Source organism: Callithrix jacchus, chromosome 8 (genome assembly GCF_049354715.1).
Source record: "Callithrix jacchus isolate 240 chromosome 8, calJac240_pri, whole genome shotgun sequence".
Lineage (NCBI taxonomy): Eukaryota > Metazoa > Chordata > Mammalia > Primates > Cebidae > Callithrix > Callithrix jacchus.
Window position 1 is genome coordinate 130931503 of NC_133509.1, and position 20541 is coordinate 130952043.

Sequence of the window (20541 nt, forward strand, 5' to 3'; positions counted from 1 at the left end):
AGCTGAGTACTTGCAACAGAGGCCATATAGCCAGCAAAGTAAAAAATAATTATGGTCTGGCCCTCTGTAGAAAAAGTTTGCTAATCTCACCCGAGAAGTTGAGTCTGAGGGTTAACTCTTCTTAAAGAGCCGGTAGGTCACCTGGCCAGCCCAGCAGGAGGGTCTCTCTACTCCACCCTCCCTTTTGTTATCTTTGGGGACAGCTGCCCCTAGGGAGCTTAGGTGGAAGCAGTCCTATACACAACTGGCACTGAGAAGGCAGCCCCACAGTCGTTTGTCCTATCATCCCATCTTTACCCCAAGTAGGTCACTTATCATTAGCCCCTGGGTTAAGAGAGATGGACGGAAACAGCCTTAGAGGCCGCATCTGGCTGCACGGTGACAGGCGTCACTATACAGAAGCAACTGACCTACGGACATCCAGGGGCTGACGTCCAGATCATGCCTCTCACCAAGCTATGTACCCAGTGCGTACCACCTGTGCCCAGAGGAAAAGCACCTCCTCTTAGTTTTCATAAAGGAACCCATGAACCATATGAACTAATGTGGTGGCCCTTCAGGACCTGGACTGGATTCCCATCCTGGCCCTGACCTTGGGCAAGAGACACAATTATCTGAGCCTCAATTTCCTCATCAGTAAAATGGGAGCAAGAGTAGCACTGTGGGCCAGGGGTAGTGGCTCAAATATATAATCCCAGCACTCTGGGAGGTCAAGGTGGGCAGATCACCTGTGGTCAGGAGTTCAAGACTAGCCTGGCAAACATAGAGATGGAGTTCCATCTCTACTAAAAAAAAAATTAGCTGGGCATGGTGGTGGGTGCCTGTAATCCCAGCTACTCAGGAGACTGAGGCAGGAAAATCGCTTGAACCCGGAGGGCGGAGGTTGCAGTGAGCCAAGATCATGCCATTGCACTACAGTCCGGGCAACAAGAGTGAAACTCCATCTCAAAAAAAAAAAAAAAAAAAAAGAGTAGCACTGTGCTAGGCTGATAAAGGTCCTCAAAGATACCCCTTGTACCCATGAATATGTTACCTTGGATGGCAAAAGGGACTCTGAAAATGTGACTGAGTCAGGATCTTGAGATGAGAGATCATCCTGCATTATCCAGGTGGGCCTGGTTTCATCACAAGGGACCCCATGAGAGGAAGCTGGGGGCCACCATGACCCCCCAGTCATGCTGTTTCTTTGTTACAGCGTCAGAATGTAACAAAGGAAGCCAGAGGTTGGAGTAATGGAAGGAAGGGGCCACAAGCCCGGGAGTGTGGGCCACCTCTCCAAGCCAGGAAAGGCAAGGAAACGAATATTCCCCGGAGCGTCCAGAAAGACCCAGCCCCACCAACACCTTGACTTTAGCCCAGTGAGACTAACTTTGGACATCTAGTTCCAGAACTGTAAGATACTAAACTGATGCTGTTTTAAGCACTAAATTTGCAGTCATTGGTTACAGCAGATGTAGGAAACCTTACCACAAGCACCTCCCCTAGAGGATCGCTGTAGGGATGAACTGAGATGAGGCTTCTAAGCATCTGGTCCCTGGGGCACAGCTTGGAGCTCAGCAAGTGGGAGCCACTGCCACTCAGTCAATACCGGGGCTTCCGAACCTCCGCCCCTATCTACCTCCCACCTCTTTCTGGCCCCAGGGAGGCCTGGTACCGCAGGACGCTCCTGGAGGAAATGAGGAGTGATCTCTGACCATGCGAGGAAGGGAAGGAGGCCATATGGCGGAGATTACAGTAATTGCATCCCCGGGCAGGCCCCTTCCAGACTTGCCCAACCACAGGAAGCAGGCCAGGGTGCTGTGAAGTCATTATTTACATGCCTCGGCTTGCGTCATTGGTTTCAGGCAGCAAGTGGCAAAAGCAAAAGTTATCTCAGGCTGGTAGTGGGTGGCCAGCCAGCTAAATCATTCCCTGCACTGGTAAAGCAGTCAGGGACGCAGTCACCCGCCCACAGGCTTCTCCTGAGCTGCTTCAGACCACACTGCATTCCGGGTGCAGCTATAGCTGGGCTCACCTCTGGGACGCTTTGTCCAGTGACCCAGCCCCAGGGTGACCGACTCATCCCTGTTTGCCCAGGACTTTCTGGTTTTAGCACTAAAAGCCCATGTCCAGGGAAGCCCTTAGGTCCTAGGCAATCTGAGACAGTTGGTCACCCTATTTAGCTGTCGGCATTGGGAGAGCCTGCCCTGTGAGGACTTGATCCCTCCCGCCCCCGTACAGCATGGCCTCCTTACCTTTAGATTCTGCCCAGTCTCAGGGTCCGCCCCACCCTGACTCCCAACCCAGCATCTTCTTCCTCTGGTTTGCCATGGCTGGCTCTGCCCTGGGGCCCAGACCAACTCACTTTGTTGGAGTTGCTGCTGTGATTTTCTCAAAGGCCTTCACCATCTTCCAGCTACATATTTGTCCTCAACTAGATCGTAAGCTCCAGGAGGGCAGGGACCCTTCTGCTTGACTTGGGCCCCCAAAATCCTCAGTGCCTGCCACACTGCCTGGCATACCGCTGCCCCTCAATCGATCATGTCTGGAGGATGGCCGGGGGCAGGGAGGAAGAAAGTCGGAAAGGCACGACACCTGTGTCCTTTGGACTCCCAGCTCACAGCGTGACTGATGTCACAGGAAACGAGCTTCAGGCAGAAGACAGGCTGCTTGGCATTTAGCTGTGCTGTGGGGAATGGCCTGATCTGGCCTGTGAGTCTAATGGGCTGGAGAGCAGTGAGCAGCAGGATGCACTGGGCGCTCCTGGGACTTCAGGCTCCCATTTTTCAGGTCCCTTAGACACCTGCCCTAGACCTTGCCCTAGAAACGGTCTGTACTGAGACTTTGCACCAGGCCCCATCCGTGTGTGGATATAAACCAGAGCAGCTGAGAAACCCACCCTCCCCTCCCAGACCTGGGCAGGCCACGGCACAGGTGCTCTGATCCTCCGAAGGGGCGCTGCCGCCACCTCAGACACTCCTCCCCCAAGTTGCCGAAGCCTATCCCCCTGCTCCAATCTGTGCAAGCACAGTAAGCCTGGTGCCCATGGAAATGACCGTGGCCCTTAAAGTTCCTCTTCCCATCCTCCCAAGAGATGTCAGGGCTGTGTGCGTTGTGGCCCTCCCTGGAGCTCTAGGCGGGGCCCCCAGGACTCACCTCAGAGTCGTGGGTGTGCAACCCGTGAAGCAGCTGTGCCAGAGCAGGCTGCTAGCTGGGTGGGATGACAATGTCACTGCCCACCTGTGTTCTTTCAGGTGTTCCCTTGACAACAACCCACTAAGAGTGCGCCTGTGCCTAGCCTAGGGCGGGAGAGCTGGCACCCATCAGCGGAGAGGCCGCCCTCACCTAGATAAAGGTTCTCCAAAATGTAATCACTGGGCAAAAGTGCAAATGCTTAAAAAACATTGACATAATGCCATTCAGAAGATGGAAAACTCTGCTTTGCAGTGTCTACAGGTCCACAGAGAGAAAGGTAAATGCACAGGAAGAAATTGGGAATCAGGATTACTCCGGGGAGAGGACCACAAGACCCACGTGGTCAAAAGAGACTTGACTCAGATGTTCCAGGTTTTTGCACAGAGAACATGTACACAGTTTACCTAATTTTTATATTCAGATAATTAAATATTCAAAGGAAAAGAAAAGGTAAGGCCATAGAACAATCTGATGTTGTGAACCTCAATAGTAGTTCAGAGGTCCTCTCCCAGTTTAAGAGAAAGATAAAATCCCTCATACCTGCCATGATCTTTGCCAATTACAATGCAGTCACACACCAGCCATATGGGCAGATAATATAGCTACCACTTTGCTTTGACTGGGCGTATAAACAAAACAAAGCTCTCCAGAATGTAATGGCTTATAGCCACGACCATTTTTTTTTTTTTTAGCTCATAATTCCATCAGTCAACTGGGTAATGGTCCTGGTCTGGGTCAGCCAGGTTGATATTTGCTGGGCTCCCCCAAAAGTCAGTGACCAGCTAGCACCTGCATGGTCAACTAAAATATTCTGACTCCTATGTCTCCTCATTCTCCTCTGCCTCACTCTCATGACCCAACGGGCTGGCTCAGGCTTATTCACAAGAGAGGTGACAGGGGAGGCTGCAAGGCACCTGGGGCCCCGGCTCTGACATCCAGTGTCCTTTCCACACATTCCATTGCTGGAAGCAAGTCCCAGGCCCAGCCGTTGCCAGGTGGGCAATAGACCCCACTCCACCCTCCTCGCTGAGAAGAGAAACACCTCCTGTATGCAAGGCCCTGTGCTGAGCATTTGAGATACATTTTCTCATTATCATCTCACAGGAATCCTATGAGGAAGTTGTATAGTTTCACTTTATAGATAAAGAAACTGAGGCACGCTAGAGGTGTCAGAGGAGGGAATCTCTCTGATGGACCCCAGGAAGCCTTCTCCCCACATACAAACTCTCCGCTGTGGATGCCTAAAATGTCACCTTCTCAACTCCCTCATGCTACAAACTAGATTGTGTTCCCCCAAATTCATACATTGAAGCCCTAACCCCAAGTGTGGCTGTATGTGGAGTAAGGAGATAATTCAGGTTAAATCAGGTTGTAAGGGTGGAGCCCTGATCCAAAAAGATTAGTGTCCCTGTAGGAAGAGACACCCAAGGTGGAGCGCTATCTCTCTCTTTCTCTCCCCACTCCCTCCTTCTCCTTTCTGCTCTCCATCATTTGAGGACAGAGAGGCAGCTGTTTGCAAGCCAAAAAGTGAGCCCTTATCAAAAACCAGACTGGCCAGCACTTTGATCTCAGACTTCCAGCTCCAGGACTGCAAGGAATGCATTTCTGTTGCGTAAGCTGCCCAGCCGATGGTATTTTGCCATGGCAGCCAGAGCAGACTAGGCCTCCTCCCTTCCTCTCTGTCCTCCAAATGCAGCACACCTTGAACCACAGTCACACGCTCCCCAGTTCCTCAGGTTGTTCGCTTCACCACTCCCCTTCCCATGAAGACAGACGCCAAGAAGTTCCCAGGACAGTAGATTTCTGTGTAAAACCCATCTCCACCCCCATTTTTCCTGCTTTCTCTCCTTTTTACTTCTCTGCTTGGAATACACAGGCTTAGCAATGACTGCTGGTATCCAAACGTTTTCGTTCTTTTGTTCTCTCTTTCTTTCTTTCTTTCTTTCCTTTCTGATGGAGTTTCGCTCTTGTTGCCCAGGCTGGAGTGCAATGTCATGATCTCAGCTCACCGCAACCTACCCCTCCCAGGTTCCAGCAATTCTCCTGCCTCAGCCTCCCAAATAGCTGGATTACAGTCATGCGCCACCACTCCTGGCTTATTTTGTATTTGTAGTAGAGACAGGATTTCTCCATGTTGGTCAGGCTGCTCTCAAACTCCCAATCTCAGGTGATCTGCCCACCTTGGCTTCCCTAAGTGCTGGGATTACAGGCATGAGGCACTGTGCCTGTCCACGGTCTTTCTTAGATCTAAGGGGAACTGGAGGAGAAATAGTTCTGACACACCTTGGCTGTTGCTGAGTGTCAGCTGTGAGTACTTCGAGCATAATGGAAGTACTCACAGAATGGAAGTATTCACATAATGGAAGTTCCCCACCCGCCCCCACGGCTGAGCCCCCAGCTCCTCACATGCAGTCAAGGGCAGAGGCACTGACACCACACCACCTGTGCTCAGACCTCTTCTCTCATCTTCAGCCCTGTCACCTGGGTGAGGACATCTCTCAACCTCTCCAGCCCTCAGTTTCCCCACCTGTCAAAAAGAGACAACAATGGCACTTTTTCCTAGGGTTGCTGTCAGCATTAAATAAGCTATCACCCATCAAGTTCTTAGGGCAGCCTCTGAGCCCCAGGAAGAATTAATGCATGTCCCCATCCGCCATGGTACCCACAATGTTCCCTGGAGGAAAGGGCTGGGGGGTGGGACCTCAGCGCTGCCCACATGCAGAGTCCAGCCCAGAGCTCACCTCCCGCCCTTCTCCTCCCCACAGGGCTTACAGGGAACCCCCTGTGCATGGGAACAGAGCATGTGTGTGGGATTCATCCAGTTCACTCCTTCCTCTTCATAGCCACACTGTCCACGTTCCTAGGTGGGACAATGAGGCTAAGAAACTCAAGTACCTTGTCCCAGGTGACACAGCTGGTGATCTGAGACTCAGTCTCCTCCTCGTGTTTTTGTTTCCTGGGATCTCATAGGCACACTGTGAATGAGGAGAGATGAATCCTGGAGGTTGTTCAGAGTCAACTGCCACCATGCCACCACTGAGCGCCAGTCTCAGCCTGAATTCAGCGCCGCCTGTGCACCTGCCTTTGTGCATGTCCCGTCATGGTGTTCACTGCGGGAAAAACAGAGACCTGGGCTGATTCAGGCTCCTCTACCTAACACCGAGGTAAGCCGCTCAGCCCTTTGAGCCTCCGTCTCTCAAGGGTAAATGGGTTGATTAAAGATGCTGCCCTGGCCTTGTACTGATGCACAGGGTGAGTTGAGGGTTCAAGGGTGAGTGCGGGTCCCGCTTCCCCAGCTGCTTAACCACCGCACCCGTGAGGTCAGCAGCTCTCCTGAGTGCTCCCACGGTACCCACCTGCACTTCCCACAGGTCCTGGCACATGGTAGGTGTTTAATACACCTAGTGAGATAGAGATGGGATTTTATTAGTAGGGCTTACATTCGTAGGTGCTAAGATAGAGATGGAATTTAATTAAGAAAGTATTTGTGTGAAGTGTTTCCAAGATAAATGGCTTTTGTGATTGTGTCTATTCTTGGAAAACAGCACATCTCCCAGAAGGAGTGCCGGTGGGCCTCGTATGGGCACTGGCATGACCAGATCTGAGATGTAAAAAGAAACAGACAGTTGAGGTGTGGTGGGGCTGGGGTGGGAAAAACTGAAGAGAGACAGGACTTGAGGGGAGGCAGGGAGACTGCTGGGTGGTCTACACCAGGAATATTGCGGCCACTGTGAGGCAGGTGTGGAAGAGGTCAGGAGAGCCCGGCCTTGGGCCTCAGGGCCTGTTTCCAGACTCAGGTCTCCACCTGAGCTGGGTGGCTTGGGCATCTTCCTTCCTCCATAAATGGAGGTACGACAGGTCCCCACGTGGTACACCCAGGACTGGCGGGCACCAGAATGAGTACTGGCATCATTGTGTGTTGACACCCTGCTCCCATCTTGTGGGAGGCAGCGTCAGAGTGTGAGCACAGCTCTGGAGCTGGTGCAGATGCCAGCTCTCCTACTTCCCCTCCAGGAACTTGGGCCAGTTAGTCAACACTCCTGATAATTAGTTTCCCATCTGTAAAGTGGGGATGACACCTGCCCTCCAGGATCGTGCATGGATGCAGTTGGAGTCTGCTGGTAAAGGCTTGGCACTGAGAAAATGTTAGACAGAGGACACTGGCCTTCTTCCTGGCTGGACTCAGAAGGTGGGGGAAGAGGCCAGATGTCCCCCTGCCTACGGCTGCCTAGGCCCAGCATTTCACAGTGCTTCAGTTCTCTTTCAAGAGCCTGGGTGCAGGCCCTGGCATCCCTCTGTAGGAAGTCCTCCAGAAACTCACAGAGAAACAACTGCTCTGGCAATGGCCAGGGGCTGAGTCAGCGGAGGGGAAATGAACATTTTGGAAGAAAGTGCGTCCGCCATGGTTCTTATTTATTGAAAGATATTTGAAATCCTCTTTATCTAGCCTGGTGGCCTTTTCCAGGGATCAAAATGCTTCTCACTTCCCAGTATTCCTGAGAAATCATGTTTGGCCTTCCATGGAATAAGCCTTTATGGAGCACCTACTGTGTGCCAAGCCCAGTGCTCATTACTAAAGAGATGAAAGTGTCCTCTCTCAGGCACTTGTTCAGAGCTTATTCCTGAGTGTCTGGCATGCACTAAGCACAGTGCAAGGCCCAGAGGACACACAGATGAGACGCCCAGTCCCTGCCCTGAAGGATGCCACTGTTCCAAGTGCAGACAGCAAGAAACACAGCAAGCATGGAAAAGTCACTCCTGTCTCCCACTGGTTCTCCAGAGCCTTCTTTCATGTTGAATGCTAATGACATTTAGAAAGGAGCAAAGCATTCAGCCATAAACCATCATAGGGCAATTCCAGACATCCCAGGAAACGCCATGGAAAATATAGGGAGTAGGGGAGTAAATCCTCAACAAAAATCTCTGAACATCAGACTTAGCTATCATGAACATACATGATAGCTAAGAGCCAATGCATCCATCCATTCAACAAATTTTCATTGAGTGCCTACTCTGTGCTGGGCATAGGATCAAGAGCTTAACGTACAAGTCTTACTTGGTTTCACTTCACCTCAGACAGAGCACAGGCTACAGTTCTGGAAATCTATGGCACATCCCCTGCATGATGGGCATTGGCTCCTTCTGCGGGCACCCAAGAAGCATACTGGAGACCCTTTTTAGAAAGCAACCACTTTCCTCTCAGGAGACCTATTGCCATTATTAATTCAAGAACATCTTGGAGAAATCACTTGCAGTCTGAGATGTCAGTTTGTACAGAAAAATCGTGGTGAGATGGAACCAAGGTTAAGGGTACCCGGTAAGACTGGCTCATTCTGGAACCCTAAGGATGAATGGAAGATGCCCTGTTCAGAAAAGGATAACAGAGGGATACCTTCTTTTTCCTTTTTCTCCTCTGTTCTCCCTTTGCAGATGAGGAATTGTGTCTCCATAACACAGGACATTCCCCTTGGATGCATCCTGAAGAGCTGGGAAAAGTTTGATTCCACAAACCTTAAGACAACAGCAACAACAAAAAAAACGAGTTTTCCTTTGTAATACTGTTTGGCCTAAAAATAAACTGGGGAAAAAATTACAAAAGTCAGCCTTAGAATCCAGTTGCCCAAATGCAGGAAATCCTCAAATTAGCCTCCTCAGTCTTTTATGATCTAGATCAGGACAAGGAGGACAGAGTTAAGAAAAAGGAGAAATTCAAGAACAAGAGGCAGGTCACATACAGGCCGTGTTATAATCCCCAGCCCCCTCTCGATTACGCTAAGGGCTCTCCTCCAGGGAACTGCCATTGTCATCGGAAGCCAGGCTGCTGGAAGGCAAATTGGGCCAATGGGATCAATGGGAAAAAGCCCTGCACAGCTTGCCCGCTCTGCCACAAGCTCAGCCACTGGAAATGGGACTGCCCTAATGGCCCCTGGGACAGAATCCCATCCCCTGAATGATGTGAGCTGAAGGAGCCCTCTGCTCGACTGGCTTCCAAATCAGACATCACTGTCAATAAGACATCATCATCAACGGCAACTCTTGCAGGTGTCAAGTAAAATTTTCCTTTTGGGTTCAAGAGCTGCCTACTCTGTGCTAATCTCCTTTTTGGAGCAACTCTTCTCCAAATCCTATTGGGTACTGGGGGAAAATGGCAGCCCCTCCCCCCGGAAAGAAAAGATTCACTCCCCTTTGGGGCAAAAATATACTTTCCAAGATGGGTGCCTCTGTAATATTTACCCAACCTTTAAATTCGTCCTTCCTTCTAATGGCCCTAATTCTTCTGGGAGAGCTACCTAAATCTTTAACCAATAACTTTAATTAATTCCCTTCAGGAGTTTAAAAACAGCCCACACTTATTCAGACAAGCCCTAGCAAGAAATCTAACTGAGAAATCTCTTGAGGGGGGATAATGTCTACAGTGATAACCTCCTTATCTGCTCCCCTTCACAGGACTTGCGAGCAACATGTAGTGCAAGCCACAACTTCCTAATAGGAGGAAAGTGACTTTTGCCTAATTCAAAGGTTATAAAGATAAAGAGGTATTTTTGGTAAGGAACACTATAAAGAAAAGATATTTTATATGAGAAAGGATCCTGTATGGTAAATTCTTGTCAGAAAGCAAAATGACTGGTTGTTTTAAAAGAGAGATATTTAGGACAAGTCAGAAAAGTCCAAGCATGTCATAGCTGGTCCATGCATTTGTGAAAGGGAAATCACTAAAAATGTACAGTTTCAAAGGTCATTAGGTCTACTACATGCTTTAAGGTCATAAACTGGTACGATGACTCTTAATAACTATGCAACTTGCCTGCTTTAAAACCATTAAATTCTAAGTAAAGCTTAGAAAAATACAGTTAGCCAGGACCCCTAGCTAAAAAGTCTTTTATTTCTTTTTAAAATCTCTACTTGTCTGAAAACTCAAGAAGTCTTCTACATTTGTGGCCAATCAGTTCACCAATGCCTTTCCACTAACTAGTCTGGAACTTGTGTCATAGGATATGTATCCCTGAATATCTTCATAGCCCTTCACAATCTCCCTCTTCCTGTACCAATACACTGGCATTCCGTCTTGCCCAGGGTGAAGAGGGCTATCCAATTAATTCCCTTTCTCACTGGATTTGGCATCATAGCCAGAAAAGGAACTGGAATCACAAAAGCCTCCTTAACCTACAGCCAACTCTCAAGGAAATCAACAACATTGAGGCCATGGCCAAAACCTTAACAAACTTTCAAGAACAAATCAACTCTCTAGCAGCTGTAATCCCCAAAATAGCCAAGGACTAGAGATGTTAATGGCTAGTACAATTTGTTTAGCCTTAGATGAAAAATGTTGCTTTTGTGTAAATTAACTAGGAAAAGTATGAGACAACATCAGACCACCCCTAAATCGAGCCTCTGGTTTACAGGAGGAACAAGGCTCTCAGAGTTGGCAAAATTGGGAAGAAACCTGGAAATCATTCTCCTGGGTTCTTCTCTTTTTAGGTCCACTTGTTAGTCTTCTATTTTTGCTCCTTTTTGGTCCATGTCTTCTTTTTTTTTTTTTTGAGACGGAGTTTCGCTCTTGTTACCCAGGCTGGAGTGCAATGGCACAATCTCGGCTCACTACAACCTCTGCCTCCTGGGTTCAGGCAATTCTCCTGCCTCAGCCTCCTGAGTAGCTGGGATTACAGGCACGCGCCACCATGCCCAGCTAATTTTTTGTATTTTTAGTAGAGACGGGGTTTCACCATGTTGACCAGGATGGTCTCGATCTCTTGATCTCGTGATCCACCCGCCTCGGCCTCCCAGAGCGCTGGGATTACAGGCGTGAGCCACCGCGCCCGGCGGTCCATGTCTTTTACATCTAATAACCCCATTTGTCTCCTCTTATCTTTGGGTCCTCAAGTTCCAGATGATTCTCAGTGAGGGATGACGTCCTCTCAATATTCAAGACACCCTTCTACAGAGGACCCCTAGACTGCCCAGTAGAGGGACATGACAGAGGTAAAACCCTGCCCCTGCCGCCCTTGGACCTGGCTGAATACCACTTTCACCAACCCATGGAGCCACCCTGCCCTGACAGCTAGCAAGTGGCCAAGACCCACAGAACAACCACCCCCGCCCCCCTTTTTCAGCAGGAAGCAGTTAGAGAAGATTGACCTGCATCCCTTTCCCAAAGAATTGGATCTTGGACTCTTGAGTGGAAAATGTGAGAGCAGGGCAGGAGAGCACTGCCTTCCCAACCCCCTGCTCTGACACCCAGGAATGTCAGGCAACCATTAGGTGATAGTCAGGCAGTTGTTAAAGTCTCGCTAAGATAATAATTCGTTACAGCTGGCAGCAGGGAACGGCAAAAACTACGGAAGCTGGTGATCAGCAGCTTCCCGATAAGATCTCGGGAGTCGGGTGAGTGGGCTCTAGCACGTACACTCAGAGGCAAAATGGCGAAGTTTAACTGGTAGACGACCTTCCTCTAGGCATGCTGGACTGATTAGGAAAAACCCCTCAAGTGAGGACGCATGCAACTTCAGTAAATGCATTGTACATGCCGCCCCTCCCAAGTGCTCATGAGGACAGCCTGCCCCAGAGGAAGAATCGGGAGGAGAAATGAGGATCCAGGAAAAATGTCAAAGTATAAAAACCCCAAGTCAAGGATTAAACGGCACTTGAAACTCTCAAGTCACCTGCTTGAACCTCTTCCAAGAGGACTTTATTTTGTTCCTGCTCTAAAACTTTTTTTTTGTTTTTGAGATGGAGTTTCTCTCTTGTTGCCCAGGCTAGAGTGCAATGGCGCAATGTCAATCTCAGCTGACTGCAACGTCCTGCTTCAGCCTCCCCAGTAGTTGCGATTACAGGTGCCCACCACCATGCTCGGCTAATCTTTGTACTTTCAGTAGAGACAGGGTTTCACCATGTTGGCCAGGCTGGTCTCGAACTACTGACCTCAGGTGATCTACCCACCTGGGCCTCCCAAAGTGCTGGGATTACAGGCGTGAGCCACTGCGCCCAGCTTCTAGAACTTTTTGATAAACTCTCTCCTGTTCTGAAACTTGCCTTGGTCTTTTCCGTTGTTTTTGCAGTTCCCTGGTGCCAGCTGTAACCAATTATAATTTGAGAGAGACAGTTTAACAACTGCCTGACCATCACCTAATGGTTGCCTGACACCCATTCCTGGGTGTCACAGCAGGGGATTGGGAAGGCTCTGCCTTATGCCCCTCAGATGAATATTTTCCTCAAAGGGGGCAGGAATTGGGTTGCTGCAGATCCCTGTGGATGCACCACTGCTAGCATTCTCTCCTCTGTTACAGGGACCTCCCTTCCTCCTTCATGTGTCAACACATCAGGACCTCAACTTTTGCCTGGGGATTTCTGTGGGAGCAGCAGGAGGAGGCACACACTACACACATTACCCTGAGCTTGTGTCCTCAGCCCCTCCCAGCAACTTACCCTTCTGGCGCTCCCTGGCAGGTCCCTGATGGAGCTCTCCCTGGGAGCCACCTACAAACTCTGAGCTGACTGGCATTTCTACCCCCTGCCTTTCTTTTCTTTTTAAATTTTGACAAAAGAATCATTCACAGTACTTGTCAATAATTTATCTTGCCAACTCCCTAGTTCTCATCTGTATACTGAGGCTACAGGTCTACCATGTGACTTGTAGCAAAGGGAAACCCATGTCTATGCGATTCGAGCCAGAATCCACTTCCATAGCTACAGAAATGGAGGCCAAGTTGGTTTGGGGCTTATCTATCTAAAAGCTTTAAAGACAAGCAGATGGTCACATGGTGTATGAGAGGGAGAGATTTTTCTGCACCAACTTACATCTGACTGCAAGTGATTTCTCCAAGACGTTCTTGAATTAATAATGGCAATAGGTCTCCTGAGAGATCAGCCCTGAGGAACAGAGCCACTGTGGCTGAGAGGAATTATTCCAGGGGTTGGTTAGTAAGCGGAAAAGTAAAAAGGGAGAAGAAAACCACCCATGAGGGTTAAACAACCCCAGCCAAAAGGTGAGTCCTAGCGGTATCTTACCATTGGGGCATACATCCGAGTAATGACACCAAAGTGCGTTAGCGGCAGCAAATCCGTGTGGGTCTGCAGCAACTTGATTCTTGCCTCTTCAGGGAAAAAATTTCATCTGAGGGATATAAGGCAGAGTGAGAAACCAAAGCAAGTTTTAGAGAAGTGAAAGTTTATCAGGAAGTTTTAGAGCAGGAATGAAAGGAAGTAAAGTACACTTGAAAGAAGGCCAAGGAGGTGACTTGAGAGATTTAAATGCCATTTAGTCCTTGACCTGCAGTTTTATACATTAGCATGATTCCAGCATCTCTCCTCCTCCGATTCTTCCCTTGGGGTGGGCTATCCTCGTGTGCCAGCACTTGGGAGGGACTGCATGCACAGTTTACTGAACTTATGTGCGTGCTCATTTGAGGTGCTGTTGCCTTACGAGTCGAGTGTTCCTGGGGGAAGATCAGATACCAGTTAAACTCTGCCCATGTGCATGCTTCAGCCCACTCCTGAGATCTTACCAGGAAGCTGCTGATCACCAGCTTCAGTAATTTTCTATCTATTAGGAGACTGCCTTTCCCCAGTGCCAGTTGCAACCAATTATCATTTTAGAGAGACAGTTTAACAACCACCTGACCATTACCTGATGGTCACCTGGGTTTCCTGAGTGTCAGTTGTGGTGGTGGGGCCTCTCCTGCCCTGCTCATGTCTGCCTAACAACCTACTCTGACAAGAAGACAGCTCCAGAAGGCACAAGCCCAGAGGAATCCTGGTTCCTTAAAAACAAACAGTAGTCAGTTAAAGGAGCCATTAATGAAGTGATCCATTCAGGGCAGTAGAAAGCCCTTGACTTCAAGAAAGAGAACCTACTGTCCTCCTTCTTCCCCATCTTCCTAGCTTTTGATTTGTATTTTAAGTAAGATGCTGAGAATCAGGCTTTGGTGAGACCTATAGTTCCCAAATGCCACCCAGTGTTCTATTAATTAATTCTGTCTGCCCTGCTCTGACTACTGATGCCTGCAAGGTGCCAAAGAGGGTTCCAGAACATTCACCACTAGAATAACAAATATTCCTATAGTTTGGGAGTAAGTATTGTGACTTCCATGCGGGGCCAAGATTAGGTGAGCCAAGTTAGGTACTAACCTCCCCACAAAATTTAAAGGGTGCCAAAACACAGCTGTGGTAATGAAAGTAAATATTTTTTAATGCAATGTTTTAAAAATTCCAAATTAATGCAAAATAAACCATGCAAAACATCAAAAATTTAAATTCCATAGTAAGTATTTAGCACCATGACTGGCACACAGCAAGCTAGTAAATGGCAGTGGTGTTTTGGAGCAACAGAGTTCACAGGAATAAGGCAAGTCTCCTGCCATCAGGGGGCTTCCTCACTCATTGGGAGGATCCAGCTCATAGGCCCCACGTACTCAGAGAAACAAGAGAAGTTTATATCAAAAAAATTAGGGGAAGGCTGGGTGCGGTGGCTCACGCCTGTAATCCCAACACTCTGGGAGGCTGAGGCGGGTGGATCACGAGGTCAAGAGATCGAGACCATCCTGGTCAACATGGTGAAACCCTATCTCTAATAAAAATATAAAATATTAGCTAGGCATGGTGGCACATGCCTGTAATCCCAGCTACTCAGGAGGCTGAGGCAGGAGAATTGCCTGAACCCAGGAGGTGGAGGTTGCCGTGAGCCGAGATCGTGCCATTGCACTCCAGCCTGGGTAAGAAGAGTGAAACTCCGTCTCAAAAAAAAAAAAAAGAAAAGAAAATTAGGGAAAAGAACATTTCTTCATGAAAATGATTTTTTTTAACTCAGCCCTTTGCCCAGCCATAACCACATAGCAGTTGCTTTCAGTGTTTGCCAAAAGAAAGACTAAAAAGATAGAACAAGGCAGTTTGTGGGTGCAGGTCAAAGGAGAGTGTCCAAGCACAGTTCCGAGACGTGGCAGCCAGGAAAGGACGATGCCTGGGGCTTTTCCCATCTCTCTGCAAGGGTCCCCTGCTCTAGCTGAGCTTGGTGCTATTTTTTTCCTTTTTTTTTTTAGGATTCTAAAAATATACATAAAAGTAGAAAGAATAATACAATAACACCTCCCATGTATCCATCATGTTTATTAATCATTATTGACACTTTGCTAATCTTATTTTATCCATTCTGCCTCTTCCCTGTTTAATTTTTCTTGAAGATTTTTAAAGCCAATCCCAGATGTCCGATCATTTCACCCACAAATACTTCCATTTGAATCTCTGACAGAGAGAGCTTTTGAAAGTGCATAGCTCCAAAATAGTAATCACGTATAATAAAATTACGAGCGATTCAGTGTCTGCTGATGCATAGCCAAAGTCCACATTTCTCCAGCTATCTCAAAGTGTTTTTTGCAAACAACTGTTCAAACGCGAACCCCATGTGACCTATGCTTTGTCTTTGGCTAATATGTGTCTTAAATATTTTCAAAATCTGTAATCGTCCCTCTCCCCTTTTCACCTCTGGAAGAAAACCTGGTCATTTGCAGAATTTATAGAAAACTGTGAAATTCCCCACATGGTGGATGTGATTGAGCACATTCTTGTCGTGTCCTTTACTGGATTCCTCTCACCTTTGAATTCCCTATAGGCTGGAAATTAGATCTAGAGGCTTGATTAGATTTGAGTTGAATGATCTGGGCAAAAAAGCTTATAGGTGACACTGGGCACTTCCCATTGCATCAGACCAGGAATATATAACATCTGTTCTTCCATAGTTTGTGAGTTAAGGTCCCTCCATAGGAGGTCCCTCTTTAACCTTTCAGCTGATGGTTTCAGCATCTGGTTATGTTTGGTAGCTCATTCATGAAAGATAGAAAAATTTCAGCTTTCATTTAAGACAGGATTCCTGGCCAGGAATGGTGGCTCACATCTGTAATCCCAGCCCTTTGGGAGGCCTAGGCGGGTGGATCACAAGGTCAGGAGTTCGAGACCAGCTTGATGAACACGGTGAAACCCCAGTCTCTACAAACAGTAGCCAATTGGAGGGGCCATTCATGAAGTGGCCCATTTTGTAGTCAAAATACAAAAATTAGCTGGGTGTGGTGGCGTACACCTATAATCCCAGCTACTCAGGAGGCTGAGACAGGAGAATCGCTTAAACCCAGGAGGAGGAGGTTGCAGTGAGCCGAGATAGCACCAGTGCACTCCGGCCTGGGCAACAGAGCAAGACTCCATCTCAAAAAAAGAAAGACAGAATTCCTCTGAGCTCTGTCTAGTGTTCAGACCTCCAGTTTCTCTTATTGTCTCACTTTACATCTAAGGTTAGAAATGGATGGCTCACGCTCCAAATACAGCCTGATGATGTGTTTGCTTCTATTTCACAGTGTTTTTTAAAAGAGCTGAGATAATTTTCCAAAATGAGGATAATGTACATTTGTAAATATGCACTTTCAGCTTCCTTTGAAATACCAGAAATCCAGCAGCATGGACTAGTGGCAGACACCCTATAGCAGTGTACACTCTTGGTTATCAGTTGTCACCGCCATGCACTCCTGTAGCCCCCCAGGCTGAGGCTGAGCAGCACCTGCATCCCCCAGGGATCTGCAGTGTTGTTTTTCTTTCGTCGGAGAACTAGTTCTAAGTGCTGAGGTTGCCTGATAAAAAAATTCAACAACCTGTCAAAAAAAGAAAGTCTGAAACTAAGAGATATCCTGGAAGGAAAGCTTGTTTTAAGGAAATTAGAAAGAACATTTCTTTGTTTTGACATTTTTAAAAAATGAGAATAATAGTTAACGTGTATCTGTGCCAAAAGAATATGACTTACGATGCCATTATGTTGGTACCCGCCCACTTTGCTCATTAATCTCTCTGACATGGAGTTTGCAGCCCCTCTTTCGTCCTCCCTTGGTAAAATCATCCATTCCCATAACTTAGGCACATTCTTGGGTATAAACTGAATCGTGTTCCTCCCAAATTTATATAGAAACTCTAATCCCCAGTACCTCACGATGTGTCTGTGTTTAGAAATACGACCTTTAAACAGATGATTAAGTTAAAACGAAGCCTTTAAGGTATGCGCTAATCTAATCCAGTCTTTTTATCTTTAGAGACAAGGTCTCATTCTGTCCCCCGGGGCTAAAGTGCCGTGGAGAGATCACAGCTCACTGCAGCCTTATTATTTATGCTGGAAGTTGCAAAATTTTTGTGAAAAATAAGACCTTGGCGATGACCTTAAGCAATAGGATATAAATAACTCCCACAAGCTTAGCATTCCAATAATGGAACACTAGGCATAAATGGATTAAACTCCTGGACTCAAGTCATCCTCCTGCCTTGGACTACTGAGTAGCTAGGACTAAAGGCATGGCTAATTTTGTTTTTATTTTTCTTTTTTGTAGCTAAGGTGTCTCTCTCTGTTGCCCAGGCTTGACTGATATCATTGTAAGAAGAAGAGATTAGAACACACAGAGACACCAGGGCACGCATGCACAGAGGAAGGACTATGTGTAAAGGCAGCAAGAGGGTGGCCGTCTGCAAGCCAACGAGAGAGGCCTCAAAGGAAACCCACCCTGCTGACGCCTTGATTGCAGACCTCCAGCCTCCAGAACCGCAAGCAAATAAATGCCTCTAAGCCACCTAGTCTGTGGTCCTTTGTTATGGCAGCCCCAGCAAACCAATACACATCTCTATGCTGAAAATCGCAGATCCAAGTCCCCAGCCCACATTGCTGTGCTCAACCCTAGAGCTGAATACCCAACAGCCTGCATTACAGCCACAAGCAAAAACTTCACAGGGATAAGCAGAGCTGCAGAGGGAGGAATTGACTAGGGTGGGAGGATATAGGTGTGGCAGGATGAGAGAGGACAGTAGTGCCCCTTATCAAGGAGGGATATGTTTCTAGACCTCCCAGTGGATGCCTGAAACTGAGGCTGGTATGGAACCCTATGTATACAATGTTTTTTCATATGATAGAGTATCACTTATAAATTAGTTGCTATAAGAGATTAACAACAATAACTACTAATAATAAAATAGAATGCTTCTTACAAAATGTCAGTACCACTACTCTTGCACTTTGGGGCCATTATTCAGTAAAGTAAGGTTGACTAGAACACAGCACTGCCTCACTGCCACAGTCGATCTGATAACTGGGATGGCTGCTGAGTGACTAAGGCAGGGGTAGAGTATACAATGTGGCAATGCTGGACAGAGGGATGATTCACTTCCTGGACAGTACAGAGTGGGATGGCAAGATATTGTATTACACTACTCAGAAGAGTATGCAGTTTAAAACTTATGAATTGTTTATTTCCGGAATTTTCCATTAAATATTTTTGGATTACTGTTGGCCACAAGTAACTAAAACCAGGGAAAGCAGAACCTCAGATATTGGGAGGCGGACTCTGTAAAGGGGAAGAAGTCTGAACAGACAGGTTGTGTTGGGATAGCAAAGCACTAAGAAGCAGCAGGTTTTCTGAAGACCACCGACGATTCGGAAGCTGCATTTTGGAAAGATTAATATGGGAGTGTTCTCTTCCCTTATTAGGAGCAATTACCATGACTTAAGAATGTTTTGTTGTTGTATTTCAATCTTGAATCCCTCCAACCAAACATTGCAGACCACAATAAACAACTGTTGAACTCAGTTGACTTAAGTCATTCCACATCAGAGCAAAAGGGCACTGCACGGCTGAATTAGCACTGGCCGGGTTGTGCAAACTGCCTCAGGGGAGGAGGCCTGGGTTTTGACCGAGGTCAAGATGAGCTGTAGCACACGATTCACAGAAGGGGCCAGGAAAAACTAGAACAGCAAGGGAGGATTCTCCCTGGAGCTTTGGAGGTAGCATGGCCCTGCCAGCACTTCGATTTGGGTTTCTAGCCTTCGGAACAGTAAGAGAATAAGTTTCTGTTGTTTACGGCCGCCAAAGTTTGCAGTGATTTGTTGCAGGAATTCGATGGAGAACCAAATTAGAACCACACATATTTGGACAATTGATTTTCAACAAACGTGTAATGTAATTCAATGAGAAAATAATAATATTTTCGAGCACGTCACTGGAATAACTAGCTGGCCAAATGAAAGAAAACCAACCTCAGCCTCTACCCCCACAGCACACACAATATCTGTGTGAAATAAACCATAGACATAAAAGCTAAATCTATAAAACTTCCAGAAGATAACAGAAGAATGTATGACCTTGTAGTAGGCAAAGATTTAAGACACAAAAAGCACTGAACATAAAACAAAAAAAATGATAAATTAGGATTCATAAAAATTCAAAATTTCTTCAAAAGACACTATTAAGAAAGTAAGAAAACAAAAAGAAAATCGTCACAGTATATATGTCTGACAAACAGGCTACTACTATCCTTGGTGCAAAAACTACTTTTAATGGCAGAAGCCACAACTATGTTTGCACCAAGCTAACAGAACCCTCATGCCCTACTGGCAAGAGTGTAAAATGGTATGGAGGTTTGGAAAACACTTCGGCAGTTCTTACAAAGTTAAATATGTACTTACCCTATAACCCGGCCATTATATTTCTCAGTATTTAGTCCCTCACAAAATGAAAACATGCACACACACATGCCAAGAAAATGCTTATACAAAAATGTTTCTACCGGCCTTATTCATAAAAGACCAGAACTGAGGCCAACAATCATATGAAAAAATGCTCATCGTCACTGGTTATCAGAGAGATGCAAATCAAAACCACATTGAGATACCATCTCACGCCAGTTAGAATGGCGATCATTAAAAAATCTGGAGACAACAGATGCTGGAGAGGATGTGGAGAAAAAGGAACACTTTTACACTGTTGGTGGGAGTGTAAATTAGTTCAACCATTGTGGAAGACAGTGTGGCGATTCCTCAAGGCCTTAGAAATAGAAATTCCATTTGACTCAGCAATCCCATTACTGGGTACATATCCAAAGGACTATAAATCGTTCTACTATAAGGACACATGTACACGAATGTTCATTGCAGCACTGTTTACAATAGCAAAGACCTGTAATCAACCAAAATGCCCATTGATAATAGACTGGATTGGAAAAATGTGGCACATATACACCATGGAATATTATGCAGCAATCAGAAATGATGAGTTTGTGTCGTTTGTAGAGACATGGATGAATCTGGAGAACGTCATCCTCAGCAAACTGACACAAGAACAGAAAATGAAACATCGCATATTCTCACTCATAGGCGGGTGATGAAAAATGAGAACACAAGGACACAGAAAGGGGAGTACTAAACACTGGGGTCTATTGGGGGGAAAAGGGGAGGGCCAGTGGGAGGGGGAGGTGGGGAGGGATAGCCTGGGGAGAAATGCCAAATGTGGGTGAAGGGGAGAAGAAAAGCAAAGCACACTGCCATGTGTGTACCTACACAACTGTCTTGCATGCTCTGCT

The 20541-nt window shown here is 47.0% G+C and overlaps 2 long non-coding RNA genes across 2 annotated transcripts in view; one reads left to right on the forward strand and one right to left on the reverse strand.

Moving 5' to 3' along the window:
• Positions 1-11737, reverse strand: part of LOC144577469 (uncharacterized) — a 551905-nt gene extending 540168 nt beyond the window's left edge. The window contains exon 1 of the long non-coding RNA XR_013521519.1: positions 11509-11737. This is a non-coding gene — a long non-coding RNA (uncharacterized LOC144577469). The remainder of the gene's footprint in view (positions 1-11508) is intronic.
• LOC118145025 (uncharacterized) lies at positions 1232-18178 on the forward strand. Its single transcript, XR_004730124.3, has 4 exons — positions 1232-1392; positions 3234-3451; positions 6145-6338; positions 17526-18178. It is a non-coding gene; the product is annotated as an uncharacterized LOC118145025 (long non-coding RNA).
• The last annotated feature ends 2363 nt before the right edge of the window (positions 18179-20541 follow it).